Source organism: Carcharodon carcharias, chromosome 14 (assembly GCF_017639515.1).
Source record: "Carcharodon carcharias isolate sCarCar2 chromosome 14, sCarCar2.pri, whole genome shotgun sequence".
NCBI classification, from domain to species: Eukaryota; Metazoa; Chordata; class Chondrichthyes; order Lamniformes; family Lamnidae; genus Carcharodon; species Carcharodon carcharias.
In genome coordinates, this window is record NC_054480.1 from 50,250,972 (window position 1) to 50,273,383 (window position 22,412).

The following is a 22,412-nucleotide window of genomic DNA, read 5'->3' on the forward strand; positions in this document are numbered from 1 at the left end:
AGTGAATTTTACAGCCCCTCTGTCTGGCAGGGTTTTCCAGTCTCGCCGAAGTCAATAGGCTTTTGAACAGCTCGCTGCATTTTACGGCCCTGCCCCACCACGATGTAGCCATAAAATTCCACCCCACGTTTTGTCTTTTGTATAAAATGATAATTACAGCTTGCAATCTTCATGAAACACGTGTAAATTATAAATGCTGGATACTGCAAAGTTGAATTGAGCATTTGAAAAATTGATGTTGGTTACAGGAAGAAGAGTTGGAAAGGCCTTTCTCGAGGCAATTTCATGCAAATAGCAGATATTCATCACTTCCTATTAATTACATTCAGCCTAAACTCACAAAGGTGGCTCAACTAACAGGGTCAGATAATAAACTTTAGAAAAAAAACTTCCAAGGGTAGATGTATTCCTGACAAAAATGAATTTTAGATCATGAACAACATACCATTACTCAAGAAATCAAAATGCAAGTTTTAGTTACAGAATTTGTTAAAACCAAAAGCAATTGCTGGATCTCTGGAAATATTTTATAAAAATAATTCTTTCACAAACAGAATGCTGAGTCTATCAACAGAAGTGCAAAACTTATTTTTAATTCATTCATGGGAAATAGGTGTCACTGGCTAGGCCAGTATTTATTGACCTTGAGAAGGTGCTGGTGAGCTTTCCTTCTCAAACCGATGCAATCCAAATGGTGTAGATACACCCATGGTGCTGTTAGGAAGAGAGTTTCAGGATTTTGACCCTGCGACAGTGAAGGATCAGCAATATATTTCCAAGTCAAGATAATGAGTGGCCTGGAGAGGAACTTCCAGATGATGGTGTTCCCATGTATTTGTTGCCCTTGGCCTTCTAGATGGTCTTGATCATGCGTTTGGAAGGTACAGCCTAAGGAGTCTTGGTGAGTTTCTGCGGTGCATTTTATAGATGGGACACGCTGCTACTGCTGCGTCGGTACTGGAGGGAGTGAGTGTTTGTGGATGTGGTGCCAATCAAGAAGGTTGCTTTGTCCTGGATAGTGTCAAGCTTCTTAAGTGTTGTTGGAGCCGCACTCATCCAGGCAAGTGGAGAATATTCCATCACAGTCTGGACTTATGCCTTGTGCATGATGGACAGGCTTTGGGGAGTCAGGAGGTGGGTTACTCACTGCAGGATTCCTAGCCTGTGACTTGCTGTTGTAGTCACAATATTTATATGGATAGTCCAGTTCCGTTTCTGGTCATGGTAACCCCCAAAATGTTGATAATGGGGATCTAGTGATGGTAATGGCATTGAATGTAAAGGACGATGGTTAAATGTTCTTTCATTGGAGATGGTCATTGTCTGGCACTAATGTGGTGCAAATGTCACTTGCCACTTGTAAGCCCAAACCTGGATACTGTCCAGGTCCTGATGCATTTGGACATGGACCGCTTCAGTGTCTGAGGAGGCAAAAATGGTGCTGGACATTGCACAATCATCAGCAAACATCCGCACTTCTGACCTTATGATGGAAAGAGGGTCATTGATGAAGCAGCTGAAGATGGTTGGGCCTAGGATACTACCCTGACGAACTCCTGCAATGATGTCCTGGAACTGAGATGATTGACTTCCAACAACCACAACCATCTTCCTTTGAGCTAGGTATGACTCCATATTATGACACAGCCGATGGTAAAAGCTGATTTGTTCAAATCCCAGAGGGAAACTTGAAACAACTGTTATAACCCATTTTTGCAATTTGTATGTTTCGCGATGCAGGCTTTGAATTCAGTAGTAATAAGATCATTGAGTCTCCAGAGTTTCTATAAAACTAAATTAAACATTTATTAATACAAGAAAGATTGTAAACATGTCTACAAAAGTACTACTAAAGTAACTACAAAAATCCCCTAATTAATCTGACTCTCAGTTACACCTCTGTTAAGGCAACAGTAAAACACATAGATTTAACAGACATCTGACAAAGCACATGCAGGACAATTACATTCAAAATGAGTTTCTTTCAGCTCTGGGTCCTTGCAGACAGATTGGAGGCTTACAGGCTGGAGGCTTCTCACACTTGTTGGGTCTTAAAATGCCTATACCTTACACACAATCTCAGATCTCCTTTATACATATCTTTCTCTTTGAATGTAAATTTTCCATTGTATCACTAGGCTTTTAATATTATCTCTTTGAACAATAACATCCTTTCATCCCACCAATTTTATTAGTAAGCTGAAAAGAAATAAACACATTGCTTGGTGTCTTCTAGCTAGGTGTAAGATTTCACCCACCGTCTTGAATGGTTTCTTTTAACAAATGCAATTTTGCACTTTACCTTCTACCCTCCTTACATTCACCTAATTAATATCTCAAAACTATTATATATCAAAGCACCCAGACTAGTTAGCTTTAATCAAATTAAGACACGCACAGATGCAGACATAGATACAGACCCCACTAGAACTCCACTTCAAAATAATTTCCAATAACATTATTATATCTTCTTGACACTCCAACCAGCGGAGAGTTTTCCCCCTGATTCCTATTGACTCCAGTTTCCCTTGGGCTCCTTGAGGCCATACTCAGTTAAATGCTGCCTTGATTTCAAGGGCAGTCACTCTCACCTCACCTCTGGAGGTCAGCTCTTTTGTCCACATTTGAACTAAGGCCGTGATGTATCAAAAATGTTGCATGTTTTATTGCTCACTTTCATTCTAAGTTCCACAGATATAATGGAAGCTGTTTGTATAAACTTGTCACACTATAATTACACCTGTCTGTTATTGGCAGTATTGTAGTGCCTTAATTTGGTGTCTTCCAGATCCTCAATCCTTACCACCAAGAAACACTTACCTCCAGATTAGATATTAGATAAAAATATAAAAAAAGAAAATGCATGACTTTAAAATGGAAACTGAATTAGGTTTGTGCACTGTGGTCAAATTATTCCTCACCTTCTAATTTCACTTCATCCGAAGACAACCTTTGGTCTTGACCACCAATGTGCAATATCTTGGGAAATCTACAAGTATTAAAAAAAATCACATTTTAACCATTGATCTTTCAATTCTACTTTGTAATATCCAGTATTTAAAAGTTATAGGAATTTTATAACTGTTTGAATTTCTATGAGACCAGAACAAAAATTAAGGTCACTGACAGGCACCTATGTTTATCACAGAGATAAAAACAAAAAACTGCGGATGCTAGAAATCCAAAACAAAAACAGAATTACCTGGAAAAACTCAGCAGGTCTGGCAGCATCGGCGGAGAAGAAAAAAGTTGAAGTTTTGAGTCCTCATGACCCTTCAACAGAACTGAGTAATATCAGTACTTCTTCAAGGTAGGCATTTCTTGAAGAGAAGTGGCAGTCAATTAAACACAGAGATAAAAACAAAAAACTGCGGAAGCTGGAAATCCAAAACAAAAACAGAATTACCTGGAAAAACTCAGCAGGTCTGGCAGCATCTTCTCTTCAAGAAATGCCTACCTTGAAGAAGTACTGATATTACTCAGTTCTGTTGAAGGGTCATGAGGACTCGAAACGTCAAATTTTTTCTTCTCCGCCGATGCTGCCAAACCTGCTGAGTTTTTCCAGGTAATTCTATTTTTGTTTTGGATTTCCAGCATCCGCAGTTTTTTGTTTTTATCTCTGTGTTTAATTGACTGCCACTTCTCTTCAAGAAATGCCTACCTTGAAGAAGTACTGATATTACTCAGTTCTGTTGAAGGGTCATGAAGACTCAAAACATCAACTTTTTTCTTCTCTGCCGATGCTGCCAGACCTGCTGAGTTTTTCCAGGTAATTCTGTTTCTGTTTTACCTATGTTTATCATGTTTGTTTGATTAATCAGTATACTTTTGGATGAGTCTTGATTTGCAATAGGAATGAATCATTGAAACTGATCATGGAAAACAGATCAACCAGATTTCCTGTCAGCTAGAAGCCTCACAGTTTCTTAGACCCCACCCTTTTGGGACCTGTGCAAGTCTGTGTTTGCGTAAGGAACAAACTTCAATCATCATTCTATACTTCTACCAAAACCAAACAGGTCAATGCACATTCACACCTTCAGTTCATTATAAATTGTGTCTTAACTACACTCAGCCAAATATAATAATTAAAAAGGAATTCATTGTAGGTTCAGACATATAATTACTAATTAAAATATTTATAGTGATATTAGCTGGTGCAGTTGAATTAATGGAATGTAATGTGGGAAGATTAACCACTGCTTAAACATAATCATTTTAAAGTGCATTCAGTTTTCTTGTCAGTAGCTGTTGCATTCTTCTTCTCAACATAAACATACACAAGGATTGGTGAAACAATAATGTGGGTTCTTTATTTAAAGATATTGGGCAGAATTTTGCCATTGGCGAGCAGGGGGCAGGGCTCGCTAGCCGACACATAAAATGACGTGGGATGACATCAGGCGAAACCCCCAACATCATCCTGCCCCATTTAAATTTTCGGGAAGGCGGAGCTGCAGCAAAATCAGCTGCGGGCCTGCCGACCTGTCAATGGCCAATTGAGGCCATTGAGGGGATCATTTAAACAATTAAAGGACCTGCCCGTCCAATCGGAAGGTTGGCGGGCAGGCAGGAGCCCCGGCGGCAAATAGAGAAAACATGAAACCTCATCCAGCGGCGGGATGAGGTTTCATGCAGGGTTTTAAACATGTTAATAAAGTTATTCTGTAAATTATGAACATGTCCCATCTCATTTCGCTTTTAGGGAATCCCCCCACCCACACAGGAAGCACATAGCGCTTCCTGTTGGATATCACTCTGGGGGGGGCCTTAATTGGCTCACCCACGTAAAATGGCAGTGTGGCCCACTTCACTGGTGGGGATCGGCCCCCCGCCCGCCGGAGATTGGGTCGGGCCCACCTGCCCGACAGGCAGAAAATTCTGCCCATTATTTAAAGATCTTTTCCAAGATATATACAGATAGTATTCACAACAAATCTGTGAGGCACATGTCTGACCTCAATCACTGCTGTTTGCAGACTAACTGCAAGTCATGGGACCAATATATCATATCCTATTGAGGTGGTAATGATTGACAGTAGTTTAAGACAAACTCCCTTAAAGGTATATGCACATCATGTCACAATATTAGCTAAAGCATGAAGCACCTTTCCCATCCAGAGGTCCACTGTCGCACATCCCTAGATGCCAGAGCCTCAATATTAACTTTCACACACAACACCCACTCCACCGCTCATGACCTCCATGACAAGTGCAAGAGAACTGGGGGACGGGTTGAAGAAATAAAATTATCAGAACTTGACCCAAACACTTGCGTGTCATCGTTTTTACAGTGGCAGGTATCAGGCAATCTGAGTGTCCCTCCTTCATTACATCTTTAAAATTGGCTCTTGTGATGCAATTTAAAGTCTGATTTCAAATTAACATGCTGCATGTATTTCCTGGGGTCAGGAAACTTGCTGGAGCTATCAACTTCAGGGTAAGTGGCATTTTCAGCCACTTTACAGCATTATGCTGGATGAAGTGCCATTTTACAGCATTGATCCTCACAGTGTTCTTTACTGTGTCAGGGAATTGAGAAACTAACGCTTAAACAGTAATAATACACTAAAATTAAATTGTTTTAAATATAGTGGCACCAACAAAGACATGAACAGCAAATTTGCTCCAGGACATGCCATCTGTCTCTTGTACCTCAAGAAGAAAGTAAAAACATTCCTGCCATCAGTGATGTCAACAAAAATGTAAACATGAGTAACAAAAAGTAAACACTGAAGTTAATAATCTCAAAAGATTTAATCCCCAATAACTCTCTATCAGTGCTACTGATAAGCAAGTCAGGTCCAAGGTCAGTCTCGAATGTGGAGACACTTTTAACTAAATTTAGTGAAGCCAGGAATACCAGCTCCTCCTCCCACCTTGCCCCATGAGAAGAGTTTACCACTTTCCCTCTGACTCATTAAAGGTTCCCAATGACTGTCAGATTTTTTTCTTTCCTCCCAACCATAGAACATATTTTTATGCTTTATATTGTCTTTATGTCTATAATAAAAAATGGTAACTTGTTCAGAGTACGATTCTTCTAACTGAGCACAGTTTCTTATTCTATTCATAGCAGTACAAGCTGGTGAGAAATAGCTTTACCTGGTAGATGCCTTTATTCCCAAGCCTCCCATCTTCCACCATTCATAACTTGAGTTCATCTAAAACTCTGTTACCTATGTCCAAACTCACACAAAGTCCCTTTCATCCATCAATCCTGTGCTTGCTGACCAACATTGACTCCAGGTCCACAAACATCTTAATGCTATAATTTTCAATCATTGTGTTCAAATCCCTCCATAGCTTCTCCACTCTCTACCTTTATAACCTCCTCCAGCCCTGTAACCAAGTGAAAACTCCAACTCAGGGCTCATGTGTCCCTCACTTCCTTTGCCCCATCACTGGAGGCAGTACCTTCAGCCTAAACTCTGGAATTCCCTCCCTCTCCACATCTCTCACCTCCCTTAATCTTGTCCTGAAAATCTACTGCTTTGACCAAGTATTTGGCCATCCATCTTAACATTTCCTTCTTTGACCCAGTATCAACCTTTGCTTGATTATGCTCCTGTGAAGGGCCTTGGGACATTTTGGATGTTAGAGGTGCTATATAAATGCAAGTTGTCATTGTGGTTGCAATCTGAAGCCAACAGCATGGTTTTTGATGTTCACTATGGAGCCATTCCAAGACTATGGTGGCACTCAGTCCTTGCTCTTGTCATTCACTGCCTACCTGCTGCTATTACTTGACTTGCAGGTCAAATGCACACATCCCTTTCCTATGCTGCTGCAGTCACCCAAGAGCTGTGTCACACTTCCCAAAAAACTAATTCTCATAGCTCCTTTTTGTTTCTAGTGCTGTCATCCAATCAGTTACTACTGAGCCAATCACAAAACTAAGAGGGACTTTACAATTACAGAGTCATACAGATTGACAGCAAGGCGCCAGTCTGACTGTGGTAAAGCCACGTCAAACTCCTGGACCATAAGATGAAAATTATATGATTTTTATCCCTCTCCACTTCCTATCTGAGGCTTGCCACAGTTTGTAATGCAATTGTTTAGTCATCTACTGCAGATCCACCTATACCTTGAAGGCAAAAGGAGTGTTTCTGTTAAATAGTTTGGTTAGTAGTAATTTTATTAGTGCCTGGCAATATATACAATGTTGATAAGTCTACCCTGGCTAACTCTATGAATTGACTTACATGAAGAGAGGAGATGATGGCACGGTGATGTTGTCACTGTACTAGTAACCCAGAGGCCCACAGGTTCAAATCCCACCACAGCAGCTAGTGGAATATAAAATGAATTAATTAACAAATCTGCCACAAAACCATCACCAATTGTTGTAAAAGCCCATCTGGTTGACTAATGTCCTTCAAGGATGGAAATCTGGCCTGCTCTGCATGTGACCCCAAACTCACAGCAATGTGGTTGACTCTTAACTGCCCTCTGAAATGGCCTAGTAAGCCATTCAATTGTTCTAAACAGCTACTAAAAGATTGAAGAAGGCAGCTCACCACCATCTTCTTGATGGTAATTAGGGATAGGCAACAATTGCTAGCCTTGCCAGTGACACTCATGTCTCATGAAAGAATTTTAAAAACTTATATACCCTTAATACACCCCACCCGAAATATTGGGCTGGATTTTACTGGGGATGGGCTGAGATTCAAGAGGCTGGTAAAATGGCAGCTGCAGGTGTTGGGAGGGGAGCCCAAAAGCTTCCCACTGCCACCGGATATTACCAGCGGTGGGAACCTCAGTGGAGAGGCCAATTAAAGTCCATTTTCCACCCCGCTGGCATTTTACCAGTGTCAAGAGGCACCACCGTCACTAAGGACAGCTAGCAAAACTTGGTGCCCCGCACAACCCACAACCCCCATCCCCCCACCCCCGACCCACACCCCCCCCCCCCCCACCCCCCACCCACCCCAGCACCTAACCCCCCCACCAGTAGGTTGTTGGGGAGGGATACTCCTTTATGGCCTCTCCATGGCCCATGGAAGGCCCCTGCCCCCGGCGGCAATGGCTGCCATGTGGCTATGGCCACACTGCCCAATCACCAGGTCTTGCCTACCTGACTCTGGCATGTTAAGAAAACAAATGTACCCTGTCTTTGAGGGTGCCTCGGCATAGAGCCACTCTTTCCTTCTTCCTGCAGCCTCAGTAATGACAACCTCTAAAGGAGTTGTTGCTGAGGCTGCAGTGCTGTCGAATCTCTGATTGGGTCAGTAGCTCTGGGTTTGGGGGGAGTGGGCGTGGGTGCTGGCGGGCATGGTCCTCAATTCCCATTTAATCAGCTGCCACAAATAAAATGACAGCCAGATTCCCATTCCCCATCCCTGTGGGCTCAGGTCCCCACTTTCCTGCTGGAGAAATCTAGCCCATTTTGTTCATAGCTATGTAAAATCACTGACATGCTTTGGGAATGAGGCCATTTGTTTTTTTTTTATTGGGGATATCATTCCCATCCATTTAGTTTTTTAAGAAAAAAACATTTAAATTTAGGTGCTAAAATTGGGTGCCTTTATCAATGTAAAATAGACACGTAACAAGTCTGGCTGTAAAAACCACCAATTTCTTTGACTTCATATGTAAGGATCTTTACATTTTATTAAATATTAACCTTCAGTGAAGAAACATGAGTTTTGATCTCACCCCTATTCCATCTACTCTAGTTTTATAGCAGGGAATTTATAGTATCCTTATCCCAGGTTGTTGCTTTCCTGTGAGTACAGTTGAAGCTAATATACCTTGGCCTTTCCTTGTAGAGTGCCAACTGACTTCTTCAGTTTTATCACATTACAAACTTTCTTTGTCAACTTTCCCAAGATTAATCTAAGATGTTGATGTTCAAAAGTAAAATAATCTAAAGAACCCAAACTTGCATTGTCTTGTACGCTCGATGAACAAGCTGTGCAAACCTAAAACAAAAACAGAATTACCTGGAAAAACTCAGCAGGTCTGGCAGCATCGGCAGAGAAGAAAAGAGTTGACGTTTCGAGTCCTCATGACCCTTCCACAGAACTGAGTGAATATAAGGAGAGGGGTGAAATCAAGCTGTGCAAACCTGTTTGGTCATAATCATGTTCATCTTAGGCCATCACTTTACTCTCTCCTAAGTAGACAATATTGCTCTGATACACCAAAAATCTGCCTTGTATTTGTTCACCAAAGTCAGAGGTTAGAAGAGAGATTTCTTGTGACCAATGGCAACTGCAACCTTTATAGTTGCTCAAAACAGATGAAATATTCTGTTAATCCTAAATAATACATCGTGCACTAATCCAAATTAAACTTGCATGCCAAAATATTTTCTCAGCTAATCACAATTGAATTTTCATAACAGTCTTCAGAGAATAATGGAGAGGGACCATTTAGAAAGTTTAGAATATTTGGCTGTTAATTAAAACTGCTCTCAGTCTTCAACAAGACAAACAATCCTTCATCCCCACTTCGGTTGGTCAGATTTTTATAGGTCAATTTTTTATTTTGCATATCATAAAAATTGTGAATGCCATTGAGAGGATTTTTCGATATAAATTTTTCTCTTCCTGCTTTAGTTTTCTCCCCGCTTCATTTGTGCCATTTTTTAATTTTCATTCATGAGATGTGAACATCGCTGACAAGCAACATTTATTGCCCATACCTAACTGCCCTTGCAAAGAGGATGATGAACTGCTTCCTTGAACCATCCTAGAAAACATTGACTGATACTGGAGTATGTCCAGGATTTTATGGCCCTGCCGTGGCATGTCTCCCCCCGGCAAGCCATTTAAATCTCCATTCAGTTCAGCTGTAGGGGCTGGCCTATGTATCAATGAGCTGGTATGAGGCCATGCATTGGTAATTGACAAGTTACTTAACCACAGAGTGCATGGAAATCAAACCCCTTAATGTCCATACCAAATGTCCACATGAATTGGTCACTAAAAACAAGTCAGAAACAAGAAACGAGCTGCTTTTTCTCTCTCATGTGACTTAAGCTGGGTGTATCTTCAACGCACGGTATTAGCTCAAACCAGAAAGCAGGTTCAGCTTAAGTCAGGCGAAGTTGACTTAATTTGACTTGCACCCAGGCGGAAGAGGGAGGGGTGGGACATGTCAGAGAGAAAAATATATCTCCTTATCTGTGACATAGAAAATGTAGTTGTAAACCGATAAGTAGCTTTATGTTTTATATGAAATTTCTTTCACATACATAATGGCAGATAGTATCTCCCATTCCTTAGCATATCTAAGATTAAGTTGATAAATTTTAGAGAGCCAGTTTGTCTTCAATCTATTTTTCAGTGTCTTTGTTGTAATTAACCTGCTTCAGTCAAATGAACAAAACTGACAAATGTCTGCAGATTTATAGGTAATTTGATCTGTGTAATGCTAATAGAGGAGATTATAAAGCAGTATTGTAGCTGCAGGCAAAATGACTCACCATGATTGGAGGAAAATTGAAAAGACGTTCACACGAAAGGAAATCCGCAGTGCTTGACCCAACATGTTTCCCTTGGACTTTTACGTAGTTTAGTTGAAACACACCCCTACCTGAGTTCATCTTAGATAATGTGATCTCTTATTGTGGATTGACATGTATTCTTTTTTATTCATTAGCGGGATGTGGGCTTCACTGGCTGGGCCAGCATTTATTGCCCATCCCTCATTGCCCTTGAGAAGGTGGTGGTGAGCTGCCTTTTTGAACCGTTGCAGTGCATGTAGCGTAGGTACACCCACAGTGTTGTTAGGAAGGGTGTTCTCGGATTTTGACCCAGTGACAGTGAAGGAACAGCAATATATTTCAAAGTCAGGATGGTAAATGACTTGGAGGGGAACTTCCAGGTGGTGGTGTTCCCATCTATCTGCTGCCCTAGTCATTCTAGACGGTAGTGGTCGTGGGTTTGAAAGGTGCTGTCGAAGGAACCTTGGTGAATTCCTGCAGTGCATCTTGCTGATGGTACACTCTGCTGCTACTGTGCATCAGTGGTGGACAGAGTGAATGTTTGTGGATGTGGTGCCAATCAAGCGAGCTGCTTTGTCCTGGACGGTGTCCAGCTTCTTGAGTGTTGTGGGAGCTTCACTCATCCAGGCAAGTGGGGAGTATTCCATCACACTCCTGACTTGTGCCTTTTGGATGGTGGACAGGCTTTGGGGAGTCAGGAGGTGAGGTACTCGTCACATGATTCATAGCCTCTGACTTGCTCTTGTAACCACAGTATTTGTATGGCTAGCCCAGTTCCGTTTCTGGTCATGTTAACCCTCAGTATATTGATAGTGAGGGATTCATTGATGGTAATGCCATTGAAAATCAAGGAGTGATGGTTGGATTCTGTCCTGTTGGAGATGATCATTGCCTAACACTTGTGTGGCACGAATGCTACTTACCACTTGTCAGCCCAAGCCTGGATATTGTCCAGGTCTTGCTGCAGTTGGACATGGACTGCTTCAGTATCTGAGGAGTCGCACATGGTGCTGAACATTGCACAATCAACAGCGAACATCCGCATTTCTCACCTTATGATGGAAGGAAGGTCATTGATGAAGCAGCTGAAGATGTTTGGGCTGAAGAGACTACCCTGAGGAACTCCTGCAGCGATATCCTGGAGCTGAGATGACTCACCTCCAACAACAACAACCATCTTCCTTTGTGCTAGGTATGACTCCAACCAGCAGAGAATTTTCCCCCGATTCCCATTGCCTCTAGTTTTGCTAGGGCTCCTTGATGGCACACTCAGTCAAATGCTGCCTTGATGTCAATAGCAGTCACACTCAGCTCACCTCTGGAGTTCAGCTCCTTTGTCCATGTTTGAACCAAGGCTGTAATAAGGTCAGGAGCTGTGTGGCCCTGAGTGGCCCTGGCAGAACCCAAACTGAATGTCATTGAGCAGGTTATTGCTAAGCGCCGTTTGATAGCGCTGTTGATGACCTCTTCCATTACTTTATTGTTGATCAATAATAGACTGACGGGGTGGTAATTCACTGGGTTGGATTTGTCCAGCTTTTTGTGTACAGGACATACCTGGGCAATTTTCCACATAGCCAGGTAGATGCCAATGTTGTAGCTGTACTGGAACAGCTTGGCTAGGGGCGTGGCAAATTCTGGAGCACAAGTCTTCAGTACCATTGCTGAAATATTGTCATGGCCCATAGCTTTTGCAGAACCCAGTGCCTTCAGCGATTTCTTGATATCATGTGGAGTGAATCGAATTGGCTGAAAACTGGCATCTGTGATGGATTATCCACTTGGCGCTTCTGGCTGGAGACTGGTGCACACGCTTCAGCCTTATCCTTTGCACTGATGTGCTGGGCTTCTCCATCATTGAGGATGGGAAGGTTTCTGGAGCCTCCTCCTCCAGTGAGTTGCTTAATTGTCCACTACCATTCACAACTGGATGTGGCAGGACTGCAGAGCTTAGATCTGATCCATTGGTTGTGGGATCGCTTAGCTATGCCTATCACTTGCTACTTATGATGTTTGGCACACAAGTAGTCCGGTGTTACAGCTTCACCAGGTTGACCCCCTCATTTTTAGGTTTGCCTGGTGCTGCTCCTGGCATGCTCTCCTGCACTCTTCATGGAACCAGGGTTGATCCCCTGGCTTGATGGTAATGGTAGAGTGAGGGATATGCTGGGCCATGAGGTTAAAGATTGTGTTTGAGTATAATTCTGCTGCTACTGGTGGCCTCATGGATGCCCAGTCTTGAATTGCTAGATCTGTTTGAAATCTATCCTATTTAGCACAGTGGTAGTGCCACACAACTCAATGGAGGGTATCCTCAATGTGAAGGCGGGACTTCGTCTCCACAATGACTGCGCGGTGGTCACTACTACTGATATTGTCATGGACAGGTGCATCTGCAGCAGGCAGGTTGGTGAGGATGAGGTCAAGTATGTTTTTCCCTCTTGTTGGTTCCTTCAGCACCTGCCGCAGACCCAGTTTAGCAGCTATGTCATTTAGCACTTGGCCAGCTCGGTCAGTAGTGGTGCTATCGAGCCACTCTTGGTAATGGACATTGAAGTCCCCCACCCAGAGGACATTCTGTGCCTTTGCCACCCTCAGTGCTTCCTCCAAGTGGTGTTCAACATGGAGGAGCACTGATTCATCAGCTGAGGGAGGGCGGTATGTGGTAATCAGCAGAAGGTTTCCTTGCCTATGTTTGACCTGATGCCATGAGACTTCATGGGGTCTGAAGTTGATGTTGAGGACTCCCAGGGCAACTCCCTCCCAACTATACACCACTGTGCTGCCACCTCTGCTGGGCCTATCCTGCCAGTGGGACAGGACATACCCAGGGATGGTGATGGAAGTGTCTGGGTCATTATCTGAAATTCCGTGAGGATGACTATGTCAGGCTGTTGCTTTACTAGTCTGTGAGACAGCTCTCCCAATTTTGGGCTAGCTCCCAGATGTTAGCAAGAAGGACTGTGCAGGGTCCACCGCACAGTCATTGTAGAGACGAAGTCCCGCCTTCACATTGAGGATTACCATTGCTGTTTCTGGTGCCTAGGCCGATGCCTGGTGATCCATCCAGAGTCATTCCTTTTTTGTGACTTTCTAGCAGTTTTTTACAACTGAGTGGCTTGCTAGGCCATTTCAGAAGGCATTTAAGAGTCAACTTTGCTGTGGGTCTGGAGTCACATGTAGGCCTGGCCAGGTAAGGATGACAGATTTCCTTCCCTAAAGGACATTAGTGAACCAGATGGGTTTTTACAACACAAACAGAAAGTGCTGAAAAAACTCAGCAGCATCTGTGGAGAGAGAAAAACAGTTAATGTTTTGATTCCATATGACTCACTCTGAAGAAGGGTCATATGGACTTGAAATGCTGCTAGACCTGCAGAGTTTTCTAACTTTTCCTGTTTTTGTTTCGGATCTCCAGCATCCACAGTATTTTGCTTTTATCTTGGGTTTTTACAACAATCGACAGTGGTTCCACGGTCATCATTAGACTTTTAATTCCAGATTTTTTATTGAGTTCAAATTTCACCATCTGCCATGGTGGGATTCAAACCCATGTCCCCAGAGAATTACCCTGGGTCTCTGGATTACTAGTCCAGTGACAATACCCCTGCATTTTCGCTTCGCCAGTAGGTGTATAAAAATGTATCAGTCCATGTATATATACATTGAATATGAACTTTATAAAAAAAGGTATATAAGACAAACCTGTATCAAACCTAACATTTGATTAAAAATATATTAATAAACATATTATATTAGTTCCCAGAAATCAACTAATACATTTTTCTTGATAAATACAGGAGCAGGCTCGAGGGGCCAAATGGCCTACTCCTGCTCCTTGTTCATGTGTTTGTATATCACAATTATTAATCCATCACAAATGAACAATTTGAACTGAAGTCACCATCACTGCAGTCAAAAAAAAATTAACCCATTTTCAGAGATACAGGGTTGAATTTTTCCAGCTCCTTTGGGGATGGGCTTGGAGGGAAGGCTGGCAAAATGACAGGGGATGGTGTCAGGTGGCATCCCTGACATCTTCCCACCATTGTGCCGTTTTGCCAAAGGCAAAAAGGTGGCAGACAGCTCCGCCCAGATCCCAACTGAGCCATTTAAATGGTGATGAATTGCCTCTTCCCGTCTCCACTGGCATTTTACCAGGGACTAGGAAAACTGCCAGGTAAACCCTGACAGCCTCCCAAGAGGCTCTTGGGTGGGGGCATGGGTGTGATGAGGCTCCTTTTTATGGACTCTTTGTCCCTCAGAGGGTCTCCTGTGCGGCAATAGCAGCCTTCAGCAACTTCCCCCACCCCCTCACCAGACCCTGCCTGCCTAGCCACTGCATCCCCAGACTCCACTTATCTGCCTTTGAAATGATGATGCTGAGGCTGATGAGCTCTGGCTTTCTGATTGGGCCAGCAGTTCCTGAGGGCAGGACCTCTGTTCTTGAGGGGCAGAAGACCCGATTTTAGCTCATTAAGACTGCCCCCAGCTTATTATCACTACGGGGTAGCCAGATTTAAAGTGGGCACAGTGCTGACCAACTTTTCTAGTGGAGGGGGTGGCGACGAAGCGAAGAATATGTCCCTCCAGAAAATTCAACCCTAGTTCTTTGGAAGCCATTAAAATAAGGTTTGGAGATGCCATAGCTCCTGTGAACCTCAATGCTACGTTCTAGGTACAGATTCAAGTTTAATATTGGACTATAGTATCGAACCCTTAATGGATATTTAAATGAGCTGACCCATCCCATTTTAACAGAACATCAGTGGGCACAAGTCTTGTTTCATTAATGCAAATGTAGCGCAACTCACTACATGGAATTTCAAGGCATTTACAAACTTTCATGTCCTGTGCCTGGTGTTAAAGGACAATATTGGCCTCAAAATGAGATCAATATGCTCATCGTCATGTTGGTACCAGTGATGTGGCAAGTGCCATTTTAACAGGACCTACATCAATGTCCAACGTAGCCACTTGTTTCAGGTGATTGGCCTTTTTTAGTATGGGTATCAGGATGGTATGATGTACGTAACAAAGAAATACGGTGTTTTTTGTCGAAGTTCATGCTGAGCAGTCCTGTAACATATGATCCTGTGCTCTACAAAGTGATCCCAGGGACACACCAAAACAAACATCAACTGCTGCTGGAGGATGAGGCTATCAACTCAGTGAACAATGCTCTTTTGTCTGTCCAAAACTTGTGCATCTTACAGTGCAAGGAGCTGTCCATAACTGAGTTGTTGATGACTGGCACACTCCAAGTCCTGAGGGATGCAATAAAGCTTAGTGCAGCTGCCATAAGGGCTCAATGGGGAAAGACATTAGTTTAGGTCCCTCCCACCATAGTACACATGGAACCAGTGTAAAACTCCTCAGGCTGTTGTATCAGGAAATATTTAATAAAACTTAAATATGGAGGTAATCGGTACTGTAAGTGAAGCGAGGCATGTATTCTATTTGTATTTCATGATGTCTAGCTATTACCACATTTGAATTATATTGTAATGTACCTTTACAAATGTTATGAGTAAAGTATATTTTGAGGAAAAAAGAATCCCGGTTGTCATTTTAGTAAGAACTAGTTCCAGTTCCATCAACAATGGAGAAAAGAACCCAAGTTATGAAATTATTTTTGTGTGTTTCAGAGTGCATCTCCAGCTGCCCATGTGATCATTCTGGTGGCAGCTCTACCCCCTTTACCTTTGCTGAATCTGGCCAGCTGCATCAGGGAACCTGTTTGTTCTCTGCAGCTGGAGCCTGAAAATTTATGGGAGCCACTTCACACTGAGAATGGCTGGCCAACTGAAAGTCAAAACATTCCCTTTTTTTATCCAAGCAACATCAAGATCAATGGACATTGAACAGAGATAAAAAATCATAAGTTAATACTTCAGCATTAAAAAGGATCCAATGCCAATTCTGCATATTGCTTTAACAGTTCACACTATCAAAATAATATGCCGAGCTAGTTAATGAACTTGCTAATGTAGAAACAGAGAGGTGTTTATGTCTGTGCTTCTATGGTGAAGGATGGAGGAACTCCAAGACATAACCTGAAGTGCTTCTACCAATGAGTGTTCCCACAAAATGTATTTCCCTTCTTCAGTACAATGTCAAGGCATGTCCTCTTCCTTTGAAAAAAAAATTTGGTTTGTCAAATGATTTGAAAATTCACTGCAAGATGAATTAAGGAAGCTTTTCAACTAAAAGTGTTGCTTCAAAACAATCAATGTGTCTTTATTTACTTCAGAGAATCTAGTTGGGAAACATAGCTACAAAGGGTGGATGATTTACAGCACCCATGTTTTCTTTGTATTTGCTTTTTCTGATATTTTTTAGGCACCAAAACTAGTTAGCACCTGTAGCTTCCCAAGGGAAGAACCACTTCACATCTGATTATAAAAATAGGGACATCTCAAGGCAAAGCTTTATAGCAGACAAAGCTGCAGCGTTGCATTTCACAATGACTGATAAGATTGTTGCAATTAAGGATGGAGAATCCAGATCCTCGTTGAAAATATGGCAAACGTTAGCAAGATCAAGATGTTGTCAAGAGGGCAAAAAATCTGAAACACTGGGCTGAATAATACTGTTGTGTGCCGACGACGGGTTCCGCACCCGGAGTTGGTGGCATTCTGACTTCCGGGCCTGCTGTTGGTACACGCCAGATAATATGCTAATTGCTGAGAATTAGCGACAAGGGCAGCTTACAGACTGTCATGCCCCACTAAGATGGCTGGTGGGGGGTTGGGGGGGATGTCCAGCCTTGAAAGATGAAGGAACCTGGAACAAGGTAATGGCCAGTATTTTAAAGGGCAGCTTGGCACTTGACAGCATCAGGTGATCCATCTGATGATCCATCAAGTGCATCTACTATATAAAGTGAAGTTTTGTGCACCTTCCGGTCTGGTCAGACAAGTCAATTTAAACTTTAGCTAAAATAAAAGGAAAATACGGTGAATGGTGGAAATCTGAAATAAACACAGAAAATGCTGGGAAAACTCAGCAGTTTTGGCAGCACCTGTGGAGAGACACAAAAAGTTAATGTTTCAAGTCGATTTGACCCTTTTTAGAACTGGGGAGAGATAGAAATGTAATGAGTTTATACTGATGGAGAGGAGAGGGAGCAGGTGGAACCAAATAAAAGGTCAGGGACAGGTGAGAGCTCAGGAGAGATTTGACAAGATGTCATGGATACAAGACAAAGAGAATGATATTGATAGTGTTAAAGACTAAGGAATGTGCTAATAGTGGCATAAAGGTCAGAAGGCAGAATGTGTTAATAGCAGAACAAGGGTCAGAGCTCTATGTAAGCAAAACATTAGAACAAGTTACAGACTGGCCCTGTTTCTCTCTCCACTTCCTCCAATTCCCCAAAGCAAACTAAAGGAATAGCACCTAACCCTCTGATTGGTCACTTTACAGGTTTCTGCACTTAACAATGAGTTCAACAAATTCAGACCATGAACTCTGTCCCCCATGTTGATATTTTTTCCCAAGTCACTCCCCGACAAGGCCAGTCCCTAACTGAGACAACAGTCCCTATCTGTCTCAAACACTTTTCACCCCTCACTCACCCCTGGGTAATGGACTGGAAAATATTCCATCAGAAGAGCCCTCTGAATCAGAGGAGAGTTCTCATCATGAAAAATATATAAAAGACTCCTCTGTCTACTCAAATGAAGAGTCCCTGCAGTCAGTAGGTTTCAAACCCGCCCAATCAAGCTTGCTCTTAAAAAACCGACTCACCACCTGTTGGAAATCTCACCCTGAAGGCGTACTATTGCCTCTTGACCATATTATTGCAGTGCGATGGGCAGTTAGTTAGATGGGTGGGTTCCCATCATTTTGATGCGCCTGCGTGCTGTATTATCCGAAACTGACGTAATGAGTCATAAATGGTGCCCGACATTGTCACTCCCCCATAATATGCTCTGCAAAGCAGGAAACACTCCCAATCTTGTAGCGTAAAATTCAGCCCAAAAATCTGTCTCTCTCCACAGATACTGTCCAACCTGCTGAGTTTTTCCAGCCTTTCTGACTTTTGTTTCAAATTTCTACCATCTGTGGAATTTTGTTTTTGTCTTAGTAAATTCATCTCTCATTGGTCAAAACCACCACACAAACTACCCATTTTTTTCCAAAGTATTACCTTTTAGCCAATTATAATGGAGAGTATGAACTTTACATTCAAAATGGAGATTGCTCATCAAGCTATGTCCACAGTTCATACTCATCACATCACACTTTACTTGGATTTCATGTTCATAAAACAGTAAATTGGAACTCAATTACTAGTAAAATTATAAATCAATAATAAGCAATGAACCAGGTATAGGAAGCAACCAACATCTAAAAGTCAAACAGAACAATGAATCAAACTGCTCAAAACACTTTCCAAAAATATCTTTATTGACCATTTTATCCCTTTAGCAAGTGACTGTACCTCAAAATGAGATTTTTAATGTAATGAAACATCTTAAAATGATATACTTTACAGTTATGAAACTTACTGTGCAATTATCTTGTGTCTGAATATTTTTATTAATATTTTAAAAGAAAAGTACTTGCAGATGCTGGAAATCTGAAAAAAAAACAGAAAATACCTGAAATACTTAGGTCTGGCAGCATCTGTGGAGAGAGAGACTGAATTAACATTTTGAGTCCAATATAACTCTTCATTTGAACTGTTTTTATTAATATTTTACTTGGAAGCTCAGTTTCTGTCAAAAATCTTGGCTTCATGTATATACTTTCCCACAGAGCCATCATTCTGTCACTTAAAAGGAGTTACCGACTGCACCTGTACCAATACCCTAATGCCACAGCCAATGCACAGCATGTAGAATTTGCTTGAGTATATTGATCCAGTTTTCCTATCGTACATCCTGAAACCTGTGTATCTCATACAATAACATGATTTGAGTTTAATTTTTCTACATAAATTTGAAAATCAGATTGATTTTGGAAGTTTTTCATAGGCATTGTTTCACATCTAGGCTATTATTTACTTCAGAGAACCAGCAGTGCATGTGACAGAAAGTAAGAGATTTTTGCATAGAGTGAGAATTCCCCAAAATTGAGTTTTCACACAAATTGTATTTCCTTTCCTCAGTACAATATCTTTGAAAAAAAAACTATAGCTTGTTTTTCAAACGAGTTGAAAATAAGCTACAAGATGAATTGAGGAAGCTTTTCAATTAAAAGTATCATTTCAAAACTATCAGTGTTTTTATTTACTTCAGAGGGTCTAGTTGAGAAGATAGCTACAAAAGGAGATTTACAGCATCAATGTTTTCTTTGCTATATATTTGCTTTATATGACTTTATTTAATTACACAGCTCCACTAGCTATATATAAAGATTGCACTTCACCCACCTTTCTTTTATTTATTCATGGGATATGGGCAGCAGTGGCTAGGCCAGCATTTATTGCCCATCCCTAATTGCCTTGAGAAGGTGGTGGTGAGCTGCCTTCTTAAACTGCTGCAGTCCATGTGGTGTAGGTACACCCACCGTGCTGATAGAGAGGGAGTTCCAGGATTTTGACCCAGCGACAGTGAAGGAACAGCAATATATTTCCAAGACAGGATGATGAGTGGCGTGGAGGGGAACTTCCAGGTGGTGGTGTTCCCAGGTGTCTGCTGCCCTTGTCCTTCTGGATGGTAGTGGTCGTGGGTTTGGAAGGTGCTGTCAAAGGAGCCTTGCTGAGTTTCTGCAGTGCATCTTGCAGGTGGTACACACGGGTGCCACTGTATGTGATGGTAGACAGGTTTTTGGAGAGTCAGAAGGTGAGTTAATCATCACAGGACTCCTAGCCTCTGATACAACATTTACAATGAAAGGCATGAGTGACTGATTTTTTTTTCAAAAATCAGCTTTTTCATACCTAAGTAAAAATACTGAGTGAAGTATTGCCTTTCTTCTCAGCCTCACTGTTCTTTGCACTAGGGCTGTAAATTTTTGCAGCTAATGCATCAATTAAGCCTGCCATATCTTTAATGTGTGCATGAATTCTCACTTTCTCTCTGGAACATTAATATTTCTGAAACTTCAGTGCACATGACAAACACTATAGAGAGAATTCCATGGACTCTCACTCATAGGGACCATGGGTTGGATTTTCAATATTTCCGACCCATCCACACCAGCATGAAGTCATGAAATTACCCCCTATTTATTCTTTAAGAATAAAAAGTGAAAAAAAAATGCTTTGCTGTCTCCAGAGACACCCTACAAGCCCTTTAATTCTCTTTTTTTGGCCCAGATTTTCACTTCCGAGGCAGATGTGCAAAGTTGGGAAATTTTCTACCTCGCCTTACCCATCTTGGGAAAAAATGTCCCAAATTGCAGCTTTGCTGTTCCGGGCGTGGGAGTGGGTGTGGGGGGGCGGTGGTGCGGGGTGTTGATGGTGCTGGGAAGGTGAGTGCTTAAGTCAGGACTGCGGCCCCAGGAAACAGGTTGCCAAGTGCCAAGTTGGACTGGTTAAAAAGCCCGCCCCGGTTCTCTGTTTCTCTGTGTCCCACTTGCTTTGTTCAATATTAGGCCCTCTAATCGTCACTCCTCACACCTCCTCATCCCCACCCATTCCCCATGTCCCCCATCCATGCCAAATCATGCCAAACTATGCCACCCACACACCACCCTTTGCCCTTACACCCTCCTTGCCAGCTCACCCAATATCCACCATGGGCAGACCTCAGGAGCCATGCTGAGATGAAATAAAGCAAAGTTTAAAATATCCATAATGGGCTTCACTATATGGGGAGATGAGGTCTCTGGAACAGCGATCAGTTGTGCAGGAGCAGCCCTGTTCAGCTTAGCTATATCAACTGTAACTCAGGAGTGCCAGGCACCTCAGTCATCCCCCTAACTACACCTTTCAAGGATCGGTTCTTCAGTAGGCACTGGACTGTGACCACGTGGCATAGGAGATGAGAGTCACTGCGTTGGAGCTGCTGTTGCTCAACAGGGGCCGTTTGGAGAATACCTCCAATGGTGGGCTGGGCCAGCAAAAAAGGACAGCCTCTTCGACCTGGAGCTTTCCTGAGCAGAGGAATGCAGAATTTCAAGGATAGCTGAGCATCTACTGATGGACTGTAACTATCCGGGATCAGAGAGTTCCCAAAACTCCATCTTTGCCTTATCTCCATTCCCCTCAATATATCACTGACACCTGATAAATAACTTTGCAGCTTTATAGTTTCACAGATCTTATCCACCTTTTATGAGCATTTATGTCTACTATAAAAATTTGTAAGTCACACGCTATGGTATAATGCTCTCGCACCAGTGAAAATGGGGTCTTTTGAACTCAGCACTGAGTTCAAATGGCACTGCTGGGTTTGGGTTTTCCCCACATGTGAGTCACATGTTGCCCCCATTCCCCTACCAGCAAAAATGGGATCTGTTGGAAATGGGAGTGGGATTTCAGGATCCAGAGTCCAGGGGCTGAATTTTGCCCTTAACGGGTGGGTGGGCCCGACCGATTCGGCAGCAGGTGGGCAGCCGATCGCCGCTGCCGAAACGGACCACGCCGCCATTTTGCGCAGGTGGGCCAGTTAAGGCCCTCCCAGTGGGTTAGCGACTCCTGTGTACAACGAGAAAATCGAATCGGCGGCGGGCATGTTCAGACCACCAGTTCCAATGGGGAACCAGAAGTATGTATAAAGAGTGGCCAGGCAACCTCCTTGAGGCAGTCCATCATGGCCACTCATGGGGAAGGACATGATTTGAGGGCAGAGGAGGAAGGGGGCAGGCTGCAGGACAGGCCAGCAGGGGGGGCCACTGTGCCCCTCGGTTCTCAGATGCCTGCCTTGCTGTCCTCCTCCAAGAGGTGTCCAACCATTGGGATGTTTTGTTTCCAGAGGATGGGAGGAGGAGGGCCCCCCCACAGGTGTGGCAGGAGATGGCAGTGGCTGTAACCGCCCATGATGATGTGCAGAGCACA